At 37.8% G+C, this 26,533-nt stretch overlaps 1 protein-coding gene and 1 long non-coding RNA gene across 41 annotated transcripts in view; one reads left to right on the forward strand and one right to left on the reverse strand.

Annotated features, from left to right (window-relative positions):
* Window positions 1-26,533, reverse strand: part of NPY (neuropeptide Y) — a 248,678-nt gene that overhangs the window by 90,830 nt on the left and 131,315 nt on the right. The gene's annotated exons all lie outside the window — the stretch shown is intronic.
* Window positions 2,135-5,632, forward strand: LOC145523522 (uncharacterized). The gene is made up of 2 exons (XR_014066662.1): window positions 2,135-4,714; window positions 5,482-5,632. It is a non-coding gene; the product is annotated as an uncharacterized LOC145523522 (long non-coding RNA).

Below are 26,533 nucleotides of genomic sequence, written 5' to 3' on the forward strand. Positions count from 1 at the left end.
AACAGACATGACTTAGTGACTTAACAACAGCAACAACAATGGAGGCAGATATCAACAAGGCTCATAAGATTTGCCATGTTAGAGTTGATTTAAAAACCTCCAAATTGTCTATTTGTACTCAGTTTACCTTAGCACATATCAAGGCACAAATATTCACAATATACTCTATTTAAAACATAATTCAGTGAGCCACTGTCTTAATCATATCCTTCCCCCTTCATTAAATATTTACCAATCATTGTTGTCAATAATTTCTGAGAATCTACAGCGAGGTCTAATGCATCCTATTCACTGCTGAGTTTAAGATCAGCCTTGAAAATATTGCTTTTCCCATAACAAGAAGTACATTCATTTAAAATAAAAGAATATTTATATTCTTTGTCACAGAAGTTGTACATAGTCACACAAGAATATATTCTCCTTGGTTTAAGCCTGCCTTGTAGTAAATCATTTTTCTGTATCAAGAGGTATTTGTCAGCCATTGTCTTGCCATTTCCAAGTCAAAATTAATATTTGTGTGCCAGTGAAATTTATTATCCTGGTGATATTTTCCAGTATGTGATTAGCAAGCAGATTCTAAGCATACTGAGGGCAGGCATATTGTATTATCCATTCTGCAAAGCACTAAGAGAATTAGTTCATGGGATTTTTAAAGTTGAAAAGAACCCTAAAGTCATGACACCTCCTTCCACAGATGATTAACGAATGTGTTGAATGAATGGTTAAATCAGGACTCTCTCATCTTTATACCCAGTTCTCTGGCGCTTAATACCCCACTGCCTTTGAGTTTGACACAGAAGGGTAGTTTTTCAAATGGATATAAATATGACATTAAAATCAATACATTAAACTTTCGGGGGGCAGGGTGTGGGAATCCATAGCTTAATGTATCTGAATTCTCATTTAGGAGATTTACTCAAAATCACCCACCAATGTTCACTCTTCTGTGAACATTCAATACTTCTCTGGGTGATAAAATTACTTCTAGTAGTTAAAATAACCAAAAAATCAGTGAACAGAGGTTTAGGTTACTCATGTTTAAGTTGTCAAGGACTTAAATTTCTAAAATGTAAATTAGAAAGGCAAAGTTCTTTTTGTGTGTGTGTTTTTATATAACTCTCTCTATATATATTTTCATATCTTCAAATTAGAGTTATCTCATAGTTCAGAAGAAGGAGCATAATACATCTTGGGAATGGAGAATGAATTTACCCTCAAAAGCCTTGGATATGCACAGAGGTCTGAGAAAGGGAGCATAAACTTTGCCTAGTCAGAATTTGGGCTTTAGAAGATTACCACATTTTTAATTTAATGTCAACACAAATGATTACCAGTAAGGCTATACCTTTTGAAAGAGGAAGATGTAATGGAAAGTACACTTCAAGGAGTACATCATCCCTGTTACGGGCAAAAGCCAGCACTTGGAATATACTAGCAGAGTCTATATTACATCTGAAGATATCTGGGTTCTAAGTTCCAAAACGTTAGACTTTCATAACCCAGGGCTTCTATTTTTGGAGAAGTGAGAGGAACTAGCTACAACTTTTGATTCTAATGGGAGGTAAAGGAAGACAAGCACTTCAAATGTATCTTTCATCAAACTCAAACAGGTTATCTTCTCTGATAACTTGGCTGACAAATTCAGCTGTTTGGATGCTAAAAAATCAAATAGCTCAAATCCAAAGTAAACCACGCTCATTTTGTTTGGCTCTGAAATGTGTTTTTAAAGGGTTCTTTTTCCAAATTCCAAACACATCCTGTACTCTTTCTTCCTTGTAAATCAGTCTCCATTACAACTCCCCTCCTATACACAGGACTGCAGGCCCACACAAGCCTCTTTTTTACTTTCATTCAAAGCCAGAACCTGTAAACAAGTTTCACGCACCCTGCTTTGTAATCCTTTCCTCATTTTACACAACTGTCAAAAGCAACAGAGGCCAATGTGGTGGGAGGCAACCGGGGTACGTGTATTGATAAAAGACGTCAGCGTCCTAGCTCTAACCATGACACCCCTTTTCAATACATAAACTTCTCATCACACTGAAACATTCATTATGCCATTCATCAGTAGAGGTCTAGTGTGACAATTTACTGTAAAGTGCCTCTGTGATTATAAAGAGGAAATCAGTCACTTATTCTGCTGGGATTGTTCATAAGACTGACAGACATGCTCAGTAAGGAGCGGAGAGCTTGCACCTGGTCAGGAAACTGCAAGATGAGACAACGGTTCCTCTGTTGCTAATAATTATGCCTTGGATTTAATCACCAACTTCATGCCTGACAAAATGGAAGCCGAAGACTGGGGAAATGATGAAGCAATAGGTATTTAAATCATGGCACATTTTTCGTTCAATTACTATGGTGATGAGGCGTTCCATTTGTTAGGGGTTCTAGCTGATGCAGACGGTATTTTAAATTAAGGTTAGCTGAAATGACGGCAGCAGAGTTTGAGGAGTGACACGCTACGATGAATATGTCAGTTCTCTATAGGCTGGAGATAGATTTTTGATGGTTTGAATCATAGCTCAGAAAGCTGAGACCGAATAAGAGAAAGTAATTTACTGCCTAACTCATGCTTTTAATAGTTTCTCTTCATTTTAGTTAAAGCAAGAAGTGAGGTTAGGAAGACAGACAGCCTGGAGGAAGAAAATGGATGACTCTAGTCTGTAAATTCCATTAACATATCATTAATCAATTTAGGCAGCTGGATGGTCTGGGTCTATTACTTAGAATACTGTGGTAACCCAGCCCAGTTTATACTTGTCTAATTGCTCCATTGTACAGAAAATCGCCAGGAAATGGTAACATTGCTGCTCTGGCTTTGAAGCTGGCAACTCCAATTTTTTTCCATAAAATTTCACAGTGACACTCAATCACATCTCTCCTTGGGAGGCTGTTTTTTGATGTCATATATTTAGTTAAAATTGCTCATGAAATGCTCTTCTGCTTTTCCCATTTCTTTGCCATCATTTGCAAAACCTCAACCATTCTACAAATCGCTGATTTGTATAAATGACACGTGAAATAACAGCAAGGAGTTCTCCTAATTTGACAACCACCCTGTCATTAATATTAATGGTGGAATAGGCTTTTCCCAACAACTCAGAAAAGAATTTGAGTGGCAGGTTCTATCTTGATGTCCATGTTTATTGCCACAGAATGGGAATGGAAAGAAGTTTAATTAATAGAACAACTGGGAGCCAGCTATTCAGCCTATCATCTCAAGGCAGAAGATAAATAAGAAGACAAAAATAACTCTTGCTGGATGACGATAAAAGGGCCAACTACAGTTACCTTTTAGTTAACCATACACCTGTGATGCACTCTGGAATTTTCTGGGGCAAATTTTTAATTGCAAGCTGTGTTCTCCCTAGCCTAGTGGGCATACTGGCACTTTCTTCTATGACAAATCTATTGGTGTGGGTTCTGAGAACACTGAAAAGTAATTTGAGTATTAGCTCAAGCACTTGGTGGTTGTATATTATATGTCTCTGTTCTCATTCCTAAAGGATGTACTAAGAGCACAGGCTATGCAAGGATCTGGCCTACAGAAGACAAAGGTTCTGACATGAACTAGCCATGTGATCCTGGGCAAACCTCTTGGGGCTTCAGTTTTTTATGGGTAAAAAGCTAAAAGTAAACCTCTAAAGTTCCTTTGAATTCCAAACTCTGCATGATTTTATCATTTTTTTAAGTTAACGTGTATTAAATTTATTATGAGCCAGATACTATGCTACGTAGCTCACAGGCATTCTCTCATTTGCTCCTCCCAAGAGGCTTCAGAAGCAGGTTCTACTACTCACCCCATTTACAGATGAGGACACTGAGGACTACAGAAGTAAAGCTGACACTTAAAAAAATATATCTTGGACTCTCATACACCAACACATGTCTGCCAGATGCCTCAGAATAACTAGTCAAAAAGTACTGTTTTTTTTCCTTCTTCCTTCTTTTCTCTTCCTTTTACAATTTTTGCAACAATATTGTTGTTTTCATGAAAATTTTTGCTTGCTATTTAAAAATCAATCAATATAGAAAAGCACAAATAATAAAATCATCTTCACTACCCAGGAAAGAAAGTATTAATATTGGATGAAAAGTATTTCAAATGCCTCTCAACAAACATACACATCTAGCTGGAGTTGGATGACACATAGGCAAAAGATAGAAAAAAGGGTGTTATTATTCCTACAAGTAAGTGTATTAAATTATATTTTACTTGATTCTAATCATGAAAAAAAATGAAACTAAAGAAACTACAGGTCTTTAGGTAAGTCTTCTGCAAGAGATTCTCTAGGGTAAAGAAAATAAGATTATGAAAAGATATTTAAAGATTGGAGTCCTATCTACATATATTTAGTTTCATATTTCAATTTCAGACAATATTAACTAATTCTCTGCTATGAAAGGTAAGTAGAACTTATCCCCACCTCCTAATTTTCATTTATTATTATCAGTTTATTTTTTTAATTCATTAAGATTTTTAACATTTACATTCTATTCTATATTCAGAATTTTCAGGATTGGGGAATAACTCCATGACTCCAAGATTTATAGTTTTGTTTCTAAGTTTAAATGAATTTGTTGTTCACTTGTCTTTATTCCATGTAGTTTCTCCATTCCTGAGTACTTCTGTTTTGATTCACGTATTGGTTATGCTTATGTGCATAAAAGGTGGAAGAAGTACCAGAACAACCTCCAGTCACGGAACCAGGTGAGTGAAGATGAAGGCCATGTCCTTGGGCAAACAGCATTATCAAACAGCAGCAAAGACCCATACATAAGCCGGACCAGAGTCCAGCACACACCATCTTCCACCTCAGCACTCATGCATTCCTAATATCTGTACTCTACTCCCTCTTTCACTTCCATTTATCTTCCAACCTACCTCCAGTTCCCTTCCCAAACACAAATCTGAGCTGGCTATTCCCTGATGTTAAATCAACAGCATAATGTACAATTTCCTTTACACAGCAAACAATTTCCTCCCCAACCTCACCTCAGTATTCTTCTCTTGGGTTTCCTCCAGTTAGTCTTAAGCACAGGGGACCAGATTTACTCACCAACTCCTGCAGAGCTGTGAGTTCTTTTCAGGTCTCCATGCCTTTGGACATGCCCCTGCCTCTTTCCAGATTTTCCTCTCTCCCCAGAAAATCCTTGCAGCATCCTTGCAGCTCACATCAACCCTTACCTCTGCAAAGCCTTCTTACTCTTCCAAGCAGTATTACAGACTTCTGCACCCCTGTGCACCATTCAGTCACCATACACACATTTTTACATATCTCACTTCAAGCCTTAAAATAATATTTGTATCTTTCTCAATCCCATTCTCATTCCTAACACCTATCACAATTCATGACACACATTAGGACTTCCATAAATGCTTATTGAATGCAGAAGTACATTTTCTCCTCACTTATGTCCCTGGCTTCTGGGAGAATACAGTGTCTGCAAGTTTCAACACTCATCTTTTCTTTGCAGTGGGAAGCGTGGTATGTTGGAGTTCTTAACAATAATCCTTCTTGGAAAACTGTGACTTCTTCAGAGAGAGATATTTCAAATCCCAAATCCATTCCCTATAGCAAATGTCTCAACATGCCATTTGTGATTGGAATAAATGGATTAAATCTGATTTTCTGGCATAAGTTTCACCATGTGAAACAGACTTCCTATTTCTCCCATTTGTCTCATGACAGCTCTAGTAGAAAGCAGACTTATGCCTTTGGGCTTGCTATGTGTTTCCATCTTTATCTGCAAGGCTATGCTTGCCCAAAACAATGCACAGCAGTGACTTATAAAACTTGAAAGGTTTCAGAACTTTCTACTTTTCCCTTGCTCTGAAAGGTGCTTTTGGTTAATTATATCATAAAATTAAAAGATTCGAACACACTCAGCAATGAAGTACATGACATACCATGCCATTGAACTGATGGTTTCCAGGAATTTCATTGTCTTAACCTTTAATGGATTAGTCATATTACCAGCCTTGGGTTCACTCAAGGATCACCTTGAAGTGATCCTTCAAGGCATGAAGTCAGACATTCCTATTAAAATCTTGTGCAGTTTCACTGGTAGATGTGGCAGGGCCAAGAGAGGATACTTCTAAAAGGCTAAACTGCTCTACAATTAAAACAATTACAAACAGCAGTGCATGCAGTGGCCAAGAGAATTCCTAGAGTGTGGACTCTGGCTGCTCTTCACCTGAGGAGGATGTGGGCACTATTGTAGACTGTAAAGGCTTAGTATTGCAAGAGCAGAGCCTCCTGAAAACATGTTTATTCATTTGCTCTCTAGTATCTTCTAGGCTTGTGTTAAGCTCCAGAGCAAGGACTGTCAAGTCAGAATAAGCCTTCAAAGAACTAGATAATGAACAATCAAAATTCAGAGGGATAATTTCTACAGGACATCTCGCGTTAGCTTTCCATACAAAGAGAGAAAAAATGACACCTTTAAATAAGTTATTATTATAGTCCACTCTCCCCAAACCAATAGGCTCATTCCTAAAGGCATCTTGTAGTTAACTGTTCACAGTGTTTTCATATTATTAACATCATAACTTACTCTGCCAATACCAAATTATTTGACAACAGAAGCCAGAACTTACTCTGGATTAGCTCCATAGACAACAAACGTAAGGGCCAGTGTGACAACCAAATTGCTGACCACAACACACTCATAAATTAGTTAACTTTGGATATAGTCACACTAGCTTTTCAGCTGGTAATAGGACAGTACTGTATAGAAAAAGCACAGATGTTACAGAAAGACTTGGATTCAAACTCCAATATATAACCTTGGGAGAGGTCATTATAAGATCTGTGACTCAAGTTCCTCATATGTAAAAGAAGCATATTAATAATAGCTATCTCTTCGGGTCATTGTGAGCAGTCAGTGAGGAAGTTTATGCAAAGTACATAGCCCAGGGTCTGGCAAATCATAAGCACCTGACAAATGGAATGTCTGATTATTGTCATAAGAAGGAGGGGGAAATACACAGGGAATAACATAGAAAATTCAGGATAAATAGAAAGCATAAAGTAAAAGAGTAGGAAAAAATTCCAAATATATCATTCATCAACCAAAGTGGAAGTGAGCTGGGGTGTCGGGTAGCACCTCTCAGCTGCGCTTCTGCGCCATCTGTCACAGCCGCTGCGCTTCTGCCCAAGATGAAAGAATAGGGGCAAAATTTATCCTCTCATCTGAAACAACCAGAATACTGTATGAAATAAAAGAGACAATGGTTTTTAAGACAGTGTCTAGCTGGGAATTAAAGAGAACAATGCTTGAGAGACGAGAAATGAATGAAATAAGCCATATGATTCTCCCAGGTTACTGCCTTCAAAGTTCCCAGGCAGTGGCACAGAAAGAAATACAGGCAGAGCCCAACAGACTCCCAGAATTTATGAAGAGTTGGGAGACAGGGTAAATAAAGGCAGCTAGAGTTTGCAGGACAGAGTACCATGGAGGAGACAGCTGCACAGGGATCCTCTTGAGTATTCAGGAGAACATGGATCAGTGTATGCAAACCAGCAAACTACCCTAAAGAGCTAGGACAGTAGTGCTCACATGGGACCAGAAGTAGTGCCTGTTATCACCAGCCAAAATGAAAAACCTCATAATTCACAGGGCACTGGATAGGGTACTCAGAAGGTCATGTCTCAGTCATGGGCAAAATCAGTGCTAGAGAGAGTGAAAATATAAGAAAAATCCAAGCAGATCTTCTAGTTATGAAAACAACAATATCTGAGATGAAAAATATACTGGGATACATTAATAGCAGATTAAATATTACAAAAGAAAAGATTAGTAAACTTGAAGACATGGCAGTAGACACTATTCAAAATGAACAAACAGAGGAAAAAAACTCATTTTTAAGATATAAGAAGAGCATTGGTGATCTGAGGGACAATTTTGATATAAGTTTAACTAGAACTCCCAAAGGAGAAGAGGGAGGAAGAGAATGAAGGAGAAATATTTAAACAAATGACACTTGGAAATTTTTCAAGCTTGATAAAATATATAAAACCTGAGATTCAAAGATGTCAGTGAGTCCTACATATTAAGAGACATGAAGAAAATTCCACCAAGGCACATCATAATCAAATTGCTCACAACCAGAGGTAAAGAGAACTTTAGAGTCAGCCAGAGGAAAAAAGGCAGATTATGAAAAGAGAAACAAAAATAAGGATGACAGAGCATTTCTCTTCAGAAATAATATATATGAAAAGATATTGGAGCAACACTTTTCTATGCCACATATAAGATTGTACACAGTAAGAACATCTTTTAAAACTGAAGGCAACATAAATTTTTTTTCTGACATATAAAGTCTGAAAGAATCCATCACCAGCAGACTTGCACTATAAGAAATGTTAAAGAAAGTCTGTTAGACAAAAGGAAAATACTAGATGGAAATATGTATCCACACACACACAATTTTTAATTTGTGGGTTAATAAGTACTTTCTCTTATTTAAAATTCTTTAAAGGCAATTTATTATTTAAAGAAAACTGATTACAATATATTGTGGAGTTTATGTTATGTGTAAAAATAAAGTATATAACAACAGCACAAAAACCAAAGAGAAAGAAATAAGTACACTATTGCAAAGTTCTTATACTTTACATGAAGTATTATATCATTTGAATGTTAACTGAAATAAGTTAATGATGCATACCATAAACCTTAAAGCAACCAAAGGGTTATAACTAATAAGACAACAAAGGAGATAAAAGGGAATCATTAATAAGTAATACTCAACCCAAAAAGAGTCAGATAGAGAAGAAGGGGAAAAGGACAAATGTGACAAAGAGAAATAAATAGCAAGGTGATAGATTTAAATCTAAAATTATATTAATAACCACATTAAATGAAAATGATTGGAATACCCCAATTAAAAGACATAAGGTTGTCAGATTGAATAACAAAGCAAGACTATACTGTAAGCTGTCACAAGAAGTGTGTCTAAATATAAAGACACAAATAGAGAAAGATGAATATTGTATGATATTGTTTTTATGTGGAATCTAAAAAATACAACAAACTAGTGACTAAGACAAAAAAGAAGTAGACTCACAGATATGAAGAACAAACTGGTGGTTACCAGTGGGGAGACCACAAGGCAAAGGGCCAATATAGGGATAAGGGATTAAGAGGTTCAAACTATTAGGTGTAAAATAAGCTCTAAGCATGTATTGTATAACAGGAAATACAAGCTAGTATTTTATAATAACTATAAAAAGAGTGTAACCTTTAAAAATTGTGAATCACTATGTCATATCCCTAGAACATATAATATTGTATATCAACTGTATTTCAATTAAAAAAAGATACATAGGTTAAAAGTAAAAGGATGGAAAAGTGTGACACACTGATACTAACCAAAAGAAATCTGGAGTGACTATTAATATCAGATGAAGCAGATTTCAGAGCAAAGAATATTACAAGGTTGGTCATCTCATCATCATAAAGATGTCAGTTCACTGGAGGACATAATTCTTAACATTTACGCACCAATAATTAAACTTCAAAGTGCATGCAGTGAAACTGATAAAACTACAATGAGAAACACAAAGATTCACAATTATACTCAGAGATTTCAATAGTTAATTGACATTTATAGAACACTCCACCCCAAAACAACATAATACACATTCTTCGCCAGTATATCAGAACATTATAAAGATAGACTATAAAACTACTATCAATAAATTTGGAAGAATTAATGCCATTTAAGGTATGCCTGATGACTGAATGGAATTAAATTAGAATTTAACGGCAATAAACATAAATCAGTTAAAGTACAAACATTGTCATATTTGGTAAGTGTGCTCACATACACAAACACACAAAAATGCTATGTCTGTTTGCAAATGACAAATCTAAAACATAAAGGCTCAGAAAAGTTGAAAACCAAAATACTGAAAAGCTAAAGATCAAACAGCTACTTTGGAAAAAAGTTTCAATTCACCTCAGAACAGTTGTGAAACTTTATGCAAACAAAGAGAAAATATAGAAATTTCAAAGAATTGACCACAAAAAAGCCTACAAAACAAACAAAAAACCCTTCTGGAGTTAATAAGAAATCATAGCAAAGTTTTAGGATACAAAGTTAGTATATGAAAATTAATAGCTTTCCTATATATCAGCAATGAATAAATGAATAATTGGAATTTGAAATTAAAAACACACTATCACATTAGTATCAAAAAATAAATAATTTATTTTTTGTTTTAAAAAATATAACAGGAATGAATATAATAAAATATTCACAAGATCTATATGAGGCAAATTACAAAACTCTGATGGAATCTCAATAAATGGAAAGATGTCCCATGTTCATGAATAGGAAGACTTGGTATTATTAAGAGGTCAGTTCTTCCCAAATTGATCTATAGATTCAATGCAATCCCAGTCAGAATCTCAGAAAGTCATTTTGTAGATGTTTAAAAGGTGATTCTAAAGTTTGCAAGTAAAGGCCCAGAATATTGAAGGAGAAATCAGAGCTGGTGGACTGACATTACTTAACTTCAAGACTTACTATAAAGTTACAGTAATCAAGACCATATGAGATTGGTAAAAAAACAGACAAATAGATCAATGGAACACAACAAAGAGCCTAGAAACAGACCCACATAAATACATTAAACTTATCTTTGACAAAGTAGGAAAGGCAATCTAATAGAGAAAGAATAGTCTTGTCAACAAATGATGCTGAAACAGACAGTCACATGCCAAAAATAAGCAAAAGAAAAAAAAAGAGAGAATAGAATCTAGACACTGACCTTATACCTTTCATAAAAGTTAACTCATAGTGGATCACAGACCTAAACGGAAATGCAAAATTATCAAACTTTCAGAAGATAATAGAAGAGAAAATATAGGTGACCTTGGGTCTGGTGGTGACTTTTTAGATACACCACCAAAAGCAGGGTTTATGGAGAAAGTTAAGTTGGACTACATTAAAATTTAAAATATTTGTGCTACAGAAAACACTGTTAAATGAATAAAAAGATAAGCCACAGACTGGGAGAAACTATATGCAAAATACATATCTGATAAACAACTTTTATCAAAACTATACAAAGAACTCTAAAACTCAATAATAAGAAAACAAACCAATTTAAAATGGGTAAAATATCTATACAGATCACTTACCAAAGACATGCAGGTAGCAAATAAGCATGTGAAAAGATGCTCAAAATCATATGTCATTAGAGGACTGAAAATTTAAACAATGAGATACTACTACACATTTATTAGAATGGGTGAAATTCAAAACACTGACAATGTTAAATACTGGCAAGGACATGGAGAAACAGGAACTTTCATTCATTGCTGATAAGAATGTAAAGTGGGCACAGTCACTTTGCAAGACAATTTGGCAGTTTCTTACAATGCTAAATGTGGTCTTATCTTGTGATCTAGCAGAACTTATGGAAAAAGTTAAGTTGGACTCCATTAAAATTAGGTGTTTACCTGAATAGATTGAAAGCTTCTGTCTACAGAAAAATTTGTACTCAAATGTTTACGGCAGTTTTTTTTTCATACTTGCCAAAATGTGAAAGCAACCAAGATGTCCTTCAAAAGATGAATGGATAAACAAATTGTCATATATCTAGACAATGGAGTATTATTCAGTGATAAAAAGAAATGAGCTATTAAGTCACAAAAAACATGAAGAAAAAAAACGCATATTGCTGAGTAAAAGGAGTGAGTCTGAAAAGGCTACATACTGTATGTGTCCAACATTATAACTTTCTGGAAAAGGCAATACTATAGAGACAGAAAAAAAAACAATGGTTGCTAAGAGTTTGGGGAGAAGGAATGAATAGGTGTAACACAGGGGATTTTTAGGGCAGTGAAGTCACTATATATGATACTGTGATGGTAGATACATGACATTATACATTTGCCAAAACCTATAGAACCTATAGACAAAAAGTGAACCCTAAAGTAGACTATGGACTTTAGTTAATTTGATGCATCAATATCGACTCATTAATTGTGAAAAGTGTACCACACTAGTGCAAGATATTATTAATAATAATATGGGGATAAAATGCAAGATATTAATAATATGGGAACCTGTGAGCAAGGGAAAGAGAAAAAGAAGGTTCACCAGAATTCTGTAAATTCTGCTCAATTTTATGTAAACCTAAAACTCTAAAAATGTCTAGTATTTTAGAAAAAATATAGCTTCAATATTCAGAAATAAAAATTTCTACACATATAAAGATAAACTGATAAATCAATCAGGATAGTGAGAAATTATAACATACCTCACAATAATTGATAAATTAGACAGACAAAAATTCAGCAAGTATATTTGAGATTTGACCCATATATATAATTAATACTTGTTTTGTGTACATCTTATATTCAACAGTAGAGGAATTCACTGAGACATTTATACAAATTTGCTTCATAGTAGTTCATAAAGCAAGTCTCAAGAAATTTCAAAGTATTGGCATCCTTAGAATCACATTAAAGTAGAAATCAGTCATCAAAATATATCTACAAATCCCCATGTGCTTGGAAATGTGAAAGCATATTTAGCGGGAACAACTAAAACACCACTTAGAAGACAAATGTTTATGTTGTAAAAGATAGAAGGCTGAAAATGAAAGACTTCAGTATCTAACCTGCATACTTAGTGACTCAGTCATGTCCAACTTTTTGCAACCCCATGGACTGTAGCCTGCCAGGCCCCTCTGTCCATGGGATTTCCCAGGCAAGAATGCTAGAGTGATTTGCCATTTCCTTCTCCAGGGGATCTTAGCAACCCAGGGATCGAATCTGCATCTCCTGCACTGGCAGGCAGATTCTTTACCACTGCGCCACCTGGGAAGCCCAGTATCCAACATAGGAAATATTTTAAAAGGAGAAAATCATAGAAGAAAGGAAAAACTAAAATAATAAAGATAAAGACAGAAGTTACTGAATTGGAAAAAACGTTAACATAGAGGAATGATAAAGTCAAGTCAGTACTTTTGGAAAGACTAGTAGACAACCTTCAGAAAATACAGCTTAAGAAAAAAAGTGACAGAAGCAATAGAAGAAATGGAGGAAGGATACAGATATTTAAGCTTATGAGAGAAAATTATAAACATCTTTTGCTAATAAAATTGAAAACATATGAAGTGGACAAATTCCTAGAATACAACTTACTAAATTTGAACCAAAGAGAGAAAAGAATACCTGAAAAATCCTATGCCTATTCAAGTAATTAAATCAATAGTTAAAAATCTTCCCACAAATATCAGGACAGTGATTATCCCAGGGTTTAAGGAAACAGGGGATGGATGAGGGTTAGTACACAGAGGGCTTGACAGATATTGCTAATATCCTATTTCTTAAGCTAGGGTTAAAATATGCATGTGGTATGATCCAGCAATCCCATTCTCAGGCATATACCAGACAAAACTATAGAGATACATGCATCTCTGTTTTCAAAGCAGCACTAATCATAATAACCAGGACATGCAAACAAACTAACCGTCCACTGATAGATGAATTGATAAAGAAGATGTGGTACATATATATAGTAGAATACTGCTTAGCTATAGAAAGAATGAAATAATACCATTTGCAGCAACATGGATGGATCTAGAAATTATAATACTAAGTGAAGTAAGTCAAAAAGAGAAAGATAAATATCATATGTTACCATCTATGTGTGGAATCCAAAAAGATGATATAAATTAACTCATTTACAAAACAGAAACAGACTCACAGACATAGAGAACAGACCTGTGGTTTCCAGCGAGGAGGGGAGATGGGGAAGTGAGGGATTGGGAGTTTAGGATTAGGAGATGCAAACTATTACACACAGGATAGATAAATAACAAGGTCCTACTGTATAGCACAGGGAACTATATTCAACATTCTCTGATAAACCACTATGGAAAAGAATATATAGAAGAATGTATATACATGTATAACTGAATCACTTTGCTGTTCAGCAGAAATTAACACAACATTGTAAATCATCAATAGTTCATAAAAAATTTTAAAGATACATGTGTTTTTTATTAATATCTTTATATTTTGCATATATGTTAGATATATTATTTAGTTTGTATTATATTTTTAAAGACTGTATATGCTAATTCAAAAGTTGTGTTTTAGATAGTTATCTAAACTAAGATAATCTAATATATATATATTAGTTCCAAGACTCTCCCCAAGACAGATTCCAGTATTAGAAAGATTACAAAGGAGCCATGTGAAGAATTTACTATACAAACGGCTTTGAAACTGAAAATGTGACACAATCAGAACTGTTGTATCATGTTAATAACATGGTCTTACACATATGTACATAACTGCTTCTATGGGTGATTCCCCAGGAACCCTGCGTATTTTTACTTCAAGTAGTGTTAGAAAACACCAATGAGTGTAATAGATAAGACCATTTAGTGATGTTTTTGTGTGTGTGCATGCTAGGTCGCTTCAGTTGTGTCCAACTCTTTGCAACTCTATGAACTGTAGCCCACCAGGCTCCTCTATCCATGGGATTTTCCTGGCAAGAATACTGGAGTGGGTTGCCATGCCCTCATCCAGGGCATCTTCACCACCCAGGGATAGAACTCACATCGCCTGCATTGACAGGAAGGTTCTTTACCACTAGCGCCACCTAGGAATAATAGTCAAGGTTATTTAGTGACATCCTTATCATATCTCAATTAAAAAAATAGATGTTAGCCTACTAAAATGACTAAAACCACTACCTCACATGAGTTTTTCTGAGTTATGCATTCAGAAGTAGAATTGCTGAGCCAAAGGAAATGTAAGTTTTCAACTTGATTAGATTTTGTCAAACTGCACTCTGAAGTGTTTTTACCAATTTAAACTATCACTGAAGTGCATGAAAGTTGCTATTTCCTCTGATCTTGAAAACAGTTTGTCAGAGTATAAACTGCTTGCCACTCTGACAAGCATGAAGTATTTCTGTTTATTTTGTTTGCCTTTCCAGACTTTCAGTAAGTATATTTTTATATGCTTACTGTCTATATACTGTGTGTACATATGGGCACATGCACAAACACATACACAGCTTGAGCACACAGCTAATTCTCAAGATTTTTGATACTTACAGCAAAGACACTGCCAATAGTGAATCATCAAATACTGAACAATTCATTCTTACCAAGGGAAATACAGGGTTAGGTTCCTGTACGCCTCTGGTCACAACATTTTCATCACCAATCAATATAAAACACATTGTGTGTGTTTCTGTTTAAAGACACCTTATTTAATATATCACCAATTCATTAAAATTGAACTGGCAGCCAACAACACTGTATTTCATGTCTGAGATATCATAAGTTCAGTTCAGTTCAGTCGCTCAGTCGTGTCCAACTCTCTGCGACCCCATGAATTGCAGCAGGCCAGGCCTCTCTGTCCATCACCAACTCCCGGAGTCTACCCAAACCCATGTTCATCGAGTCGGTGATGCCCTCCAACCATCTCATCCTCTGTCGTCCCCTTCTCCTCCCGCCCCCAATCCTACCCAGCATTAGGGTCTTTTCCAATGAGTCAACCCTTCGCATCAGGTGGCCAAAGTATTGGAGCTTCAGCTTCAACATCAGACCTTCCAATGAACACCCAGGATTGATCTCTTTTAGGATGGATTGATTGGATCCCCTTGCAGTCCAAGGGACTCTCAAGAGTCTTCTCCAACACCACAGTTCAAAAGCATCAATTCTGCGGCGCTCAGCTTTCTTCACCGTCCAACTCTCACATCCATACATGACCACTGGAAAAACCATAGACTTGACTAGATGGACTTTTGTTGGCAAAGTAATGTCTCTGCTTTTAAACATGCTATCTAGGTTGGCCATAACCTTCCTTCCAAGGAGTAAGCGCCTTATAATTTCATGGCTGCAGTCACCATCAGCAGTGATTCTGGAGCCCAAAAAAGTAAAGTCTGACACTGTTTCCACTGTTTCCCCATCTATTTCCCATGGAGTGATGGGACCAGATGCCATGATCTTAGTTTTCTGAACGTTGAGCTTTAAGCCAACTTTTTCACTCTCCTCCTTCACCTTCATCAAGAGGCTCTTTAGTTCTTCTTCACTTTCTGCCATAAGGGTGGTGTCATCCGCATATCTGAGGTTATTGATATTTCTCCCGGCAATCTTGGTTCCAGCTTGTGTTTCTTCCAGCCCAGCGTTTCTCATGATGTACTCTGCATAGAAGTTAAATAAGCAGGGTGACAATATACAGCCTTGACTTACTCCTTTTCCTATTTGGAACCAGTCTGTTTTTCCATGTCCTGTTCTAACTGTTGCTTCCTGACCTGCATACAGGTTTCTCAAGAGACAGGTCAGATGGTCTGGTATTCCCATCTCTTTCAGAATTTTCCACAGTTTATTGTGATCCACACAGTCAAAGGCTTTGGCATAGTCAAAAAAGCAGAAATAGATGTTTTTCTGGAACTCTCTTGCTTTTTCGATGATCCAGCAGATATTGGCAATTTGATCTCTGGTTCCTCTGCCTTTTCTAAAACCAGCTTGAACATCTGGAAGTTCACGGTTCACGTATTGCTGAAGCCTGGCTTGGAGAATTTTGAGCATTACTTTACTAGCATGTGAGATGAGTGCAATTGTGCGGTAGTTTGAGCATTCTTTGGCATTGCCTTTCTTTGGGATTGGAACGAAAACTGACCTTTTCCAGTCCTGTGGCCACTGCTGAGTTTTCCAAATTTGCTGGCATATTGAGTGCAGCACTTTCACAGCATCACCTTTGAGGATTTGAAATCGCTCAACTGGAATTCCATCACCTCCACTAGCTTTGTTCGTAGTGATGCTTTCTAAGGCCCACTTAACTTCACATTCCAGGATGTCTGGCTCTAGGTGAGTGATCACACCATCGTGATTATCTGGGTCATGAAGATCTTTTTTGTACAGTTCTTCTGTGTATTCTTGCCACCTCTTCTTAATATCTTCTGCTTCTGTTAGGTCCATACCATTTCTGTCCTTTATCGAGCCTATCTTTGCATGAAACGTTCCTTTGGTATCTCTAATTTTCTTGAAGAGGTCTCTAGTCTTTCCCAATCTGTTGTTTTCCTCTATTTCTTTGCACTGATCGCTGAGGAAGGCTTTCTTATCTCTCCTTGCTATTCTTTGGAACTCTGCATTCAGATGAGAATATCTTTCCTTTTCTCCTTTGCTTTTCGCTTCTCTTCTCTTCCCAGCTATCTGTAAGGCCTCCTCAGACAGCCATTTTGCTTTTTTGCATTTCTTTTCCATGGGGATTTTCTTGATCCCTGTCTCCTGTACAATGTCACGAACCTCTGTCCATAGTTCATCAGGCACTCTGTCTATCAGGTCTAGTCCCTTAAATCTATTTGTCACTTCCACTGTATACTCATATGGGATCTGATCTAGGTCATACCTGAATGGTCTAGTGGTTTTCCCTACTTTCTTCAATTTAAGTCAGATGACCATTATATCTACTACTGTGGGCAAGAATCCCTTAGAAGAAATGGAGTAGCCATCATGGTCAACAAAAGAGTCCGAAATGCAGTACTTGGATGCAATCTCAAAAACGACAGAATGATCTCAGTTCGTTTCCAAGGCAAACCATTCAATATCACGGTAATCCAAGTCTATGCCCCGACCAGTAACGCCGAAGAAGCTGAAGTTGAACGGTTCTATGAAGACCTACAAGACCTTCTAGAACTAACACCCAAAAAAGATGTCCTTTTCATTATAGGGGACTGGAATGCAAAAGTAGGAAGTCAAGAAACACCTTGCGTAACAGGCAAGTTTGGCCTTGGAGTACAGAATGAAGCAGGGCAAAGGCTAATAGAGTTTTGCCACGAGAACGCACTGGTAATAGCAAACACCTTATTCCAACAACACAAGAGAAGACTCTACACGTGGATATCACCAGATGGTCAACACCGAAATCAGATTGATTATATTCTTTGCAGCGAAAGATGGAGAAGCTCTATACAGTCAGCAAAAAACAAGACCAGGAGATATCATAAGGACCATCACAATCTTCTTTCACTTAGGAACACTACTCAACACTTCAGACTATGCTTGGAACCATTTTAAAAATGAAATCATAAACAAAAAGAAAAAAAAGACAAAAAACATGGCATTAAACATATATAAATGGATACTTACTGACAGTATAACTGAAACAAGAAGTCAAAGAATTGTCTTGTTGCACTTCAGTTGGGAACCTGTGCTTCAGGTGACTTGAATTTTTGCTGGTCTGTGTCTGTCCTTGAATGACCATGAAAGTACTGTGAGTATTGATTTGGGGGCTTATTTAACTTCTATGCAGAGTACATCATGAGAAACGCTGGGCTGGATGAAGCACAAGCTGGAATCAAGATGGCCGGAAGAAATATCAATAACCTCAGATATGCAGATGACATCACCCTTATGGCAGAAAGTGAAGGAGAACTAAAAAGCCTCTTGATGAAAGTGAGAGAAGAGAGAGAAAAAGTTGGCTTAAAGCTCAACATTCAGAAAACTAAGATCATGGCATCTGGTCCCATCACTTCATGGCAAACAGATGGGGAAACAGTGGAAACAGTGGCAGACTTTATTTTGGGGGGCTCCAAAATCACTGCAGATGGTGACTGCAGCCATGAAATTAAAAGATGCTTACTCCTTGGAAGGGAAGTTATAACTAACTTAGATAGCATATTAACAAGCAGAGACATTATTTAGCCAACAAAGGTCCATCTAGTCAAGGCTATGGTTTTTCCAGTGGTCATGTATGGATGTGAGAGTTGGACGGTGAAGAAAGCTGAGCGCCAAAGAATTGATGTTTTTGAACTGTGGTGTTGGAGAAGACTCTTGAGAGTCCCTTGGACTGCAAGGAGATCCAACCAGTCCATCCTAAAGGAATCAGTCCTGAATATTCATTGGAAGGACTGATGCTGAAGCTGAAACTCCAACACTTTGGCCACCTCATGCGAAGAGTTGACTCATTGGAAAAGACCCTGATGCTGGGAAGGAGGAGAAGGGGATGACAGAGGATGAGATGGCTGGATGATATCACTGACTCAATGGACATGAGTTTTGGTAAACTCCAGGAGTTGGTGATGGACAGGGAGGCCTGGCGTGCTGTGACTCATGGGGTCACAAAAAGTCGGACATGACTGAGTGACTGAACTGAACTGAACTGAAAGAAATTTTAGCAAGTAAGCAAATCCACAAATATAAAACCATGAATAATGATATAAATGATATAAAATAACTATGCTACTGCTGCTGTTGCTGCTAAGTTGCTTCAGTCATGTCCGACTCTGTGCGACCCCATAGACGGCAGCCCACCAGGCTCCCTCATCCCTGAGATTCTCCAGGCAAGAACACTGGAGTGCGTTGCCATTTCCTTCTCCAATGCATGAAAGTAAAAAGTGAAAGTGAAGTTGCTCAGTCATGTCCGACTCTTTGCAACCCCATGGACTGCAGCCTACTAGGCTCCTCCATCCATGGAATTTTCCAGGCAAGAGTATTGGAGTGGGTTGCCATTGCCTTCTCCATAAAATAACTATAAATTTGATCAATTGTGAACTTTGCTATGCTGTTGTATTTTCTTCATTTATATAAAAAATGTATTGTTTTTAAAAGGATGCTGGAGGGATTTTCCTGGTGATCCAATAGTAAGACTACATGCTCCCAATGCAGGGGATATGGGTTTTATTGTTGGCTGGGGAACTAAGATCCCCTCTTAAGATTCTTGGTTGGGGAACTAAGATGCCGCAGAGAGAGTTCAAAAAACAAAAAGACTGTAAGATCTAAAATGGATGCTGAATTTTTACTGGATTTTCACTGAATCAAGGGATCAGCTTAGGGGTAATTGACACCTTAACAATCAGCAATGTTGAATCTCTGACCTATGAACAGAGTATCTCCTGTAAATTGTCAATGTTAAATTAAATACATAGAAGCTAGTCACTGTCCTTTCACAGGTGAGAAGCCCTCCCCTTGCCCCTGGTATTAATATGTGAGAGTGAATGCTATCTGTTTGCACGTGGGATGCTCTTGGTCTTGTCTACCCAAGTTCAGGCCCACTCTGGGAATTTCTGGAGTCAGAATCCAGCAGATTGTTACCTCAGCCTCACTTATGGCTGGATGTTTCCATTTTGATTCTTGTCTACAGAGATATTTTGCCTGTTTTTGAGCATGGAGTGTGTCTGAGTTGTGTATGTTTAAATTTATCATTGCTGTGAATCAGTTTAAAACATGAACCCATACCACCACTTAAAAAGAAGCATAAGCAGTGTTTTTCAGCCTTTTATAGTCTCTCTCTGTGTTAATAATTACAAAAAAAAAAAAATTTGTATACCGTCTACATAAATCTTTTTACACTATTTGAAATTTCAAAATACTATAAATAAAACTTTATGACTGCCTTGACAGGGAGGCTGAACTCTGCCTATAGATTCTTTCTTTAATCACATGTGCTGTCACCACTACTTCATCCCACTTCCTATTTCTACTACTCTCCCAGTTTAAAATTGATGCCCTGAAAGGAAATATGAAACTCTAACAAGATCAGCTTCAGAAAACGAGAGATCAAGATGTTAACAAGCAGGGAGACTGTGTGATTTGTGGCAGACAGGGTTGCCTGGAAAAATCAACTTAACTTGCATATACAGAGGGAGTACCCTTATTCCAGAAACCAGAGGAGGCAGTGGACAGACCTCCACAATCTGAACCAAGTCTCACTCACCCTGGCCAGTTTTGTTCTCAAATTCTAACTGTGGGAATAAACATCACTTTTGGGAAAAACATGTTTTATTTAACAAACAGCTTCATGACAACATTCATAGAAATCAAAATAAAAGAACATCAAAATCCCAGTAGGCAAATAGATAAAGAATAAGAACAGGCTGTTCTCATAGAGGAAATACTAATTTGCAAAAATATACACCACACTTATGGCAGAAAGCAAAGAAGAACTAAAGAGTCTCTTGATAAAAGTGAAAGAGGAGAGTGAAAAAGTTGGCTTAAAGCTCAACATTCAGAAAACTAAGATCATGGCATCTGGTCCCATCACTTAGTGGCAAACAGATGGGGAAAAAAATGGAAACAGTGACAGACTTTATTTTGGGGGGCTCCAAAGTCACTGCAGATGGTGACTGCAGCCATGAAATTAAAAGATGCTTGCTCCTTGGAAGAAAAATTATGACCAACCTAGATGGCATATTAAAAAGCAGAGACTTTTTTTGCCAACAAAGGTCCATCTAGTTAAAGCTTTGGTTTTTCCAGCAGTCATGTATGGATGTGAGAGTTGGACTGTAAAGAAAGCTGAGCGCCAAAGAATTGATGCTTTTGAACTGTGGTGCTGGAGAAGACTCTTGAGAGTCCCTTGGACTGCAAGATCCAACCAGTCCATGCTAAAGGAATCAGTCCTGAATATTCATTGGAAGGACTGATGCTGAAGCTGAAACTCCAATACTTTGGCCACCCGATGCGAAGAACTGACTCATTGGAAAAGACTCTGATGCTGGAAAAGATTGAAGAAAGGGGGAGAAAGGGACAACAGAGGATGAGATGGTTGGATGGCATCACCGACTCGACGGACATGAGTTTGAGTAAGCTCCAGGAGTTGGTTATGGACAGGCAGGCCTGGTGTGCTGCAGTCCATGGGGTCACAGAGTTAGACATTACTGAGTGACTGAACTGAACTGAAATATATACACATGTATTTTCCTTTATATTAACCTAAGAAATAAAAATAATGTACTATTTTATATCTAGGAACATTTCCATAAGAAATGACTCTCAGGTTAATTTTTATAAAAGTGTTCCTAAATTGGAAGGACTGGTGCTAAAGCTGAAGTTCTAATACTTCAGCCACTTGATGTGAAGAGCCGACTCACTGGAAAAGATCCTGATGCTGGGAAAGATTGAAGGCAAATGGAAAAGGGGATGGCAGAGGATGAGATGGTTAGATAGCATCACTGACTCAATGGACATTAAGCAAACTCTGTGAGATAGAGAAGGACAGAGGAGCCAGGTCTGCTGCAGTCTATGGGGTTGAAAGAGTCAGACATGAACTTAGCAACTGAAGAACTCTTAAGTCTAATGTTACTATTAAACTAGTATTTTCACACTTTCTGCTGCATTGGAAATAGGCACAATTCTTTGGAAAAGTATTACAGCAATATACTGAATATACTGAGAGCTATAAAAATGGTTATTTTCTAAAAGCCAGTAATTCAACTGGCTACGAACTTATCTTATGGAAGCATTAAAAGAAAAACACCTATATGCATGATGATGGTCATGCTGTATTATTTATAGTACTATAACTAAATGTTCAAGAGGACAAACAGGCATTGAATTGCCCCAATATTTTTGGACAGCTTTACTGAGGTATAATTGACACATAATAAAATGCACATAATTAAAGTATACAATTTAATAAGCTTTGACATATGTATACATCCATGAAACAATTGTCATCATCAAGATAATGAATATGTCCACCTTCCAACATTTTTAAATGACAAGAAGACAATTAGGATCAGATGCTAAAACATGCTACCCCAGCCATCACCCCTATGACCCCAGGCCTCACCTGACCACCCAGGGCAAGTAATAGGAAGGGACCACTGGGAGTCACTCTTCACGGTTTACCATCCCCTCTCTCCATAATAGTGCTCCCCCCATTTGCCAAGAATCTGGACTCTAAAGAATAACTCACAGAGGCTGAAGGTGTCTGTGTGCAAGAGGAGACTGCCATCTACCCATCAACTAGATAGTTGCCAAGTCGTGCTATCCTCAGATCCACTTTGATGTTGGCAACTTGGCTGGAGATTTCTGAGAGTGGGAACGTGCTGGAGCAACTCATACGACAGTGAGAAGGAATCACGGTATAATGTGCTCATAAAGGATGCCTTCCACCCTGCAGTTTCCTGTGGCCCTTGGAGCACATGGAAGATAACATGAGTCCATGTGAAGGAGCTGAGGGAGAGGCAGGAGCTATGGTGGGCAATAGCCAAATGAGGAGAAGTGATACTGAGACAGGAGGTTGTGAGCCAATGGCATGACTTGAAAAGGATGCCACTGTTCCTTTCTAAGAGAGTGATAGAGGAACCAGAGTGCCGCTGAACACACACTCAGAAAAATCACACAAGACAAAGAAACCACATCAGCAAGCCCCAGCAGCCAATCAAAGTAACCAGTGAAAAGATCAGGACTGCTGTCCACTACTGGCAGGTAAGAGTATGTAGTACAGCTTACCCACCCCCACCTCCCCTTTTTAAGACTCTCTTCCTCACCCAATACCCCTGGAAGGAGTGAAAAAACAAAATGGATCTCCTCCAGACCACAGATACTGAAGGTCATAATCTAGCCAGAGAAGGAAGGAAAAAGAAATGAGACTGGGTTTCAAACTGAACCAGATAGAATTTTTTAATAATGAGAAATGACTTCAAAGTGGTGGGACCATCCCAACATGTTACTGAATAACAGGAAAGGAAAATGGTGATTGAAAGAGAACGAGAAAGCTTTAATGCCTGTACCTCACTGAATGCAGAGAATTCAGTTTACCCGATACAATCACAAAACTAAATGGGCTAAAAAAGTATAATATATCAACTCAATACATTATCCAACCAAAAAGAGTATGAAGAACTATATACAAGTGGGAGACCTGGGTTCAATCCTTGGGTTGGGAAGATAAGATCCCCTGAAGAAGGGAAAGGCTACCCACTCCAGTATTCTGGCCTGGAGAATTCCATGGACTGTATATTCCATGGAGTCACAAAGAGTTGGACATGACTGAGTACTTTCACTTTCATAGAAAATAATAATGACAATAATTAAAACACAACAAAAACAATTATGTAAAACAAGACTATCAATAAAATTTTAAAGAGAATAAAAATGTTTATTCATTTAATATGGTATGATTATAGTTTTTAAAATAGTGTTTTACATTTCTTTTATGGTAGAAAAAAGCAAGAAAATAAGTCACACAGCATTCTGCCTTACTAGTTCAGAAAAGTCTATCCATTTTCCATGTTTGTTTCTCTTTGATGATTTGATAAACTGTTTTGAGCACTTATCTGCAAAGTGTGAGGCTGTGCCAGATATTGTGGGTACAGCTCAGAGCAGGGTTGGCAGGCTTATGAGTGCACCTGTAGGGATGCAGGGCCCTGAGGGCTGGCTGGGCAAGGGCAGCTGCATGGAGCATAGGGAGGGCAGCTGGGGATCCCCACAACTTCCAAGACTAAGTGATAAGTATGTTGAGACAAAGGCATGTGTGGAAGTTCCCCCCAGGGAAGGCAAGGGGCATAGCACATAAGATGAGCCCAGAAACTTGGCAGAAGTTCAAGAACAGACTGAAGTTTGAGAGGGCTGGAACAGGGAGTATAAACTGGAGGTGCAGGTGAGCAGTGATGCAGAAAGGGAAGCAGGGTCTAGCCTCTTACACGTTGGTGAGAAGTATGGATTTTTAAGATAAAAGCACATGGAGATACACACATTCATAATGCTTACATAGTTGAATTTCTTAATTTCTATGAAATTCTTGATTTTCTTCATTTCTATGGAATAGGATACATATTTTAGAACTTTCTAGCCTTCTATAGTATTTTCAATTCTCCATGTTTAGATTCTTGGAGTTTGCGCCTTTCTGGGACACAAAGCAAGCACTTGGATGATGTAAGATTTTACTGGCCGGTCTCTTGTCAGGTGCTAGGCCCACAGGTTCCATCCACAGCATTCTGTTCTTTCCTCACCTCCATGAAGGCTGGCATTCCTTGGGGTTATTCTCAGAGGTTGCAGGCATGACATCCCCACACACTAAACACAGAACCTGGAGTATTTTTAGCCATTAATTCAGATTCACTGGTTTCAGAAAATCTCTATCTACCTGGAAATTACTCAGGGCCAACCAGAAGGCTGGGTTTCAACATTTCTCACACAACAGAAAGTTGAAGTAAAAGGTATGAAGAATTTTGCTGTTGACAGGTGAGTGTTTCAAGTGCAGGTCTCCAAAATGAACTGTTCACTCATGGTTTATGAGGCAATGATGAGGTAGCTCGAAAGAAGCACTTCGCTGACACATGACAGCTCAGTCCCAAAGACCATTAACCGAGGGTCAGCTCATCAAACACATCTGTGGAAATGGACAGAGCAGACCTCTGTGCATCCTGTGTATCAGGGTGATGGTTGCAGTATTCCACCTAGTCTAGCACCAGCACAAACTGGAAACGGAAGGAGTTCACAGGCTTCAAAGAATCTTCTTGCAGCCACTAAATAGCTCAAGGAGACGGAACCGGAGTATGTTTACAGAGTGAAATTTTTTCCTTCAATTTTGTTTAAATTTGAATACGATTTTTGTAGGGAAAATGAAATAAGTTATTAACTACTCATTTTTGCAACAATGAAAAACAGTTTTCACTTTACTTATGGCTATTTGTTATGTAGTGCATGCATACTAAGTCGCTTCTGTGATGTCTGACTCTTTGTGACCCTATAAACTGTAGCCCACCAGGCTCCTCTGTCCATGGGAGTCTCCAGGCAAGAATACTAGAGTGGGCTGCCATGCCCTCCTCCAAGGGATCTTCCCGACCCAAGGATCAAACCTGTGTCTCTTACATCTCCTGTATTGGCAGGTGGGTTCTTTATCACTAGCACCACCTGGGAATTCCCATTTCTTATGTAGCTTAAATAAAATTAGAGAGCTACTTAGTGAATTTAGATTATTCCTCCCCTATTTTTCTTATAGTTACTTTTTTCTGTCTTTTTTTAACCTATAAAAGTGGTATGTGTTTGTGGCAAATTTTATATGCCTACTGTATATGCATTTATATGCATATGTATAAGTCCATGTCTCCCAAGTGGTGCTAGTGGTAAAGAACCCACCTGTCAATGCAGGAGACATAAGAGACGTGGGTTCAGTCCCTGGGCTGGGAAGATCCCATGGAGAAGGAAATGGTAACCCACACCAGTGTTCTTGCCTGAAGATTTCCATGGATAGGGGAGCCTGGTGGGCTACAATCTATAGGGTTGCAAAGAGTCGAACATGACTGAGTGATTTTCACTTCACTTAAGTTCATCTATACACACATGTACCTATACACATATACATTAGCATATGTGTATATCTACATATACACACACACACATGCTTTATAAAAGGTTATAAAATGAAAAACTGAAAGTCCATTCCCCCAACCTCCCATTATCAGCTCCACTATCCAGAAGCAGTCACTGAAAATCACTGTTTTTATGATCAGAATATTAGGATGGGCTCTTCTGCCTCAATTTGATCTGAGGTACCAGTGAAACAGAGAGCAGACCCAAAGTGAGTCCGTCTTCCCACAGGAAATCCAGAGGGGAGGACAGCTGACCATTTTGGCAACCCGCCTTTCCCAGCTCAAGGAGGTAAAAACATTTAAAGCCAGTGAGAATCCTTTAGTGGTCACACAGGATTGTTGCTTTGTTTTTTTCACTGGGTTGAAACTAGTTTTGCAACTTAACTTAACTGTGGGGCTACCTATCATTTAAAGTGAGCAGAAAAACGAGGGACCTGACAGCAT

This window comes from Giraffa tippelskirchi, chromosome 10 (assembly GCF_054371585.1).
Source record: "Giraffa tippelskirchi isolate mGirTip1 chromosome 10, T2T-mGirTip1v1.2.pri, whole genome shotgun sequence".
NCBI lineage: Eukaryota > Metazoa > Chordata > Mammalia > Artiodactyla > Giraffidae > Giraffa > Giraffa tippelskirchi.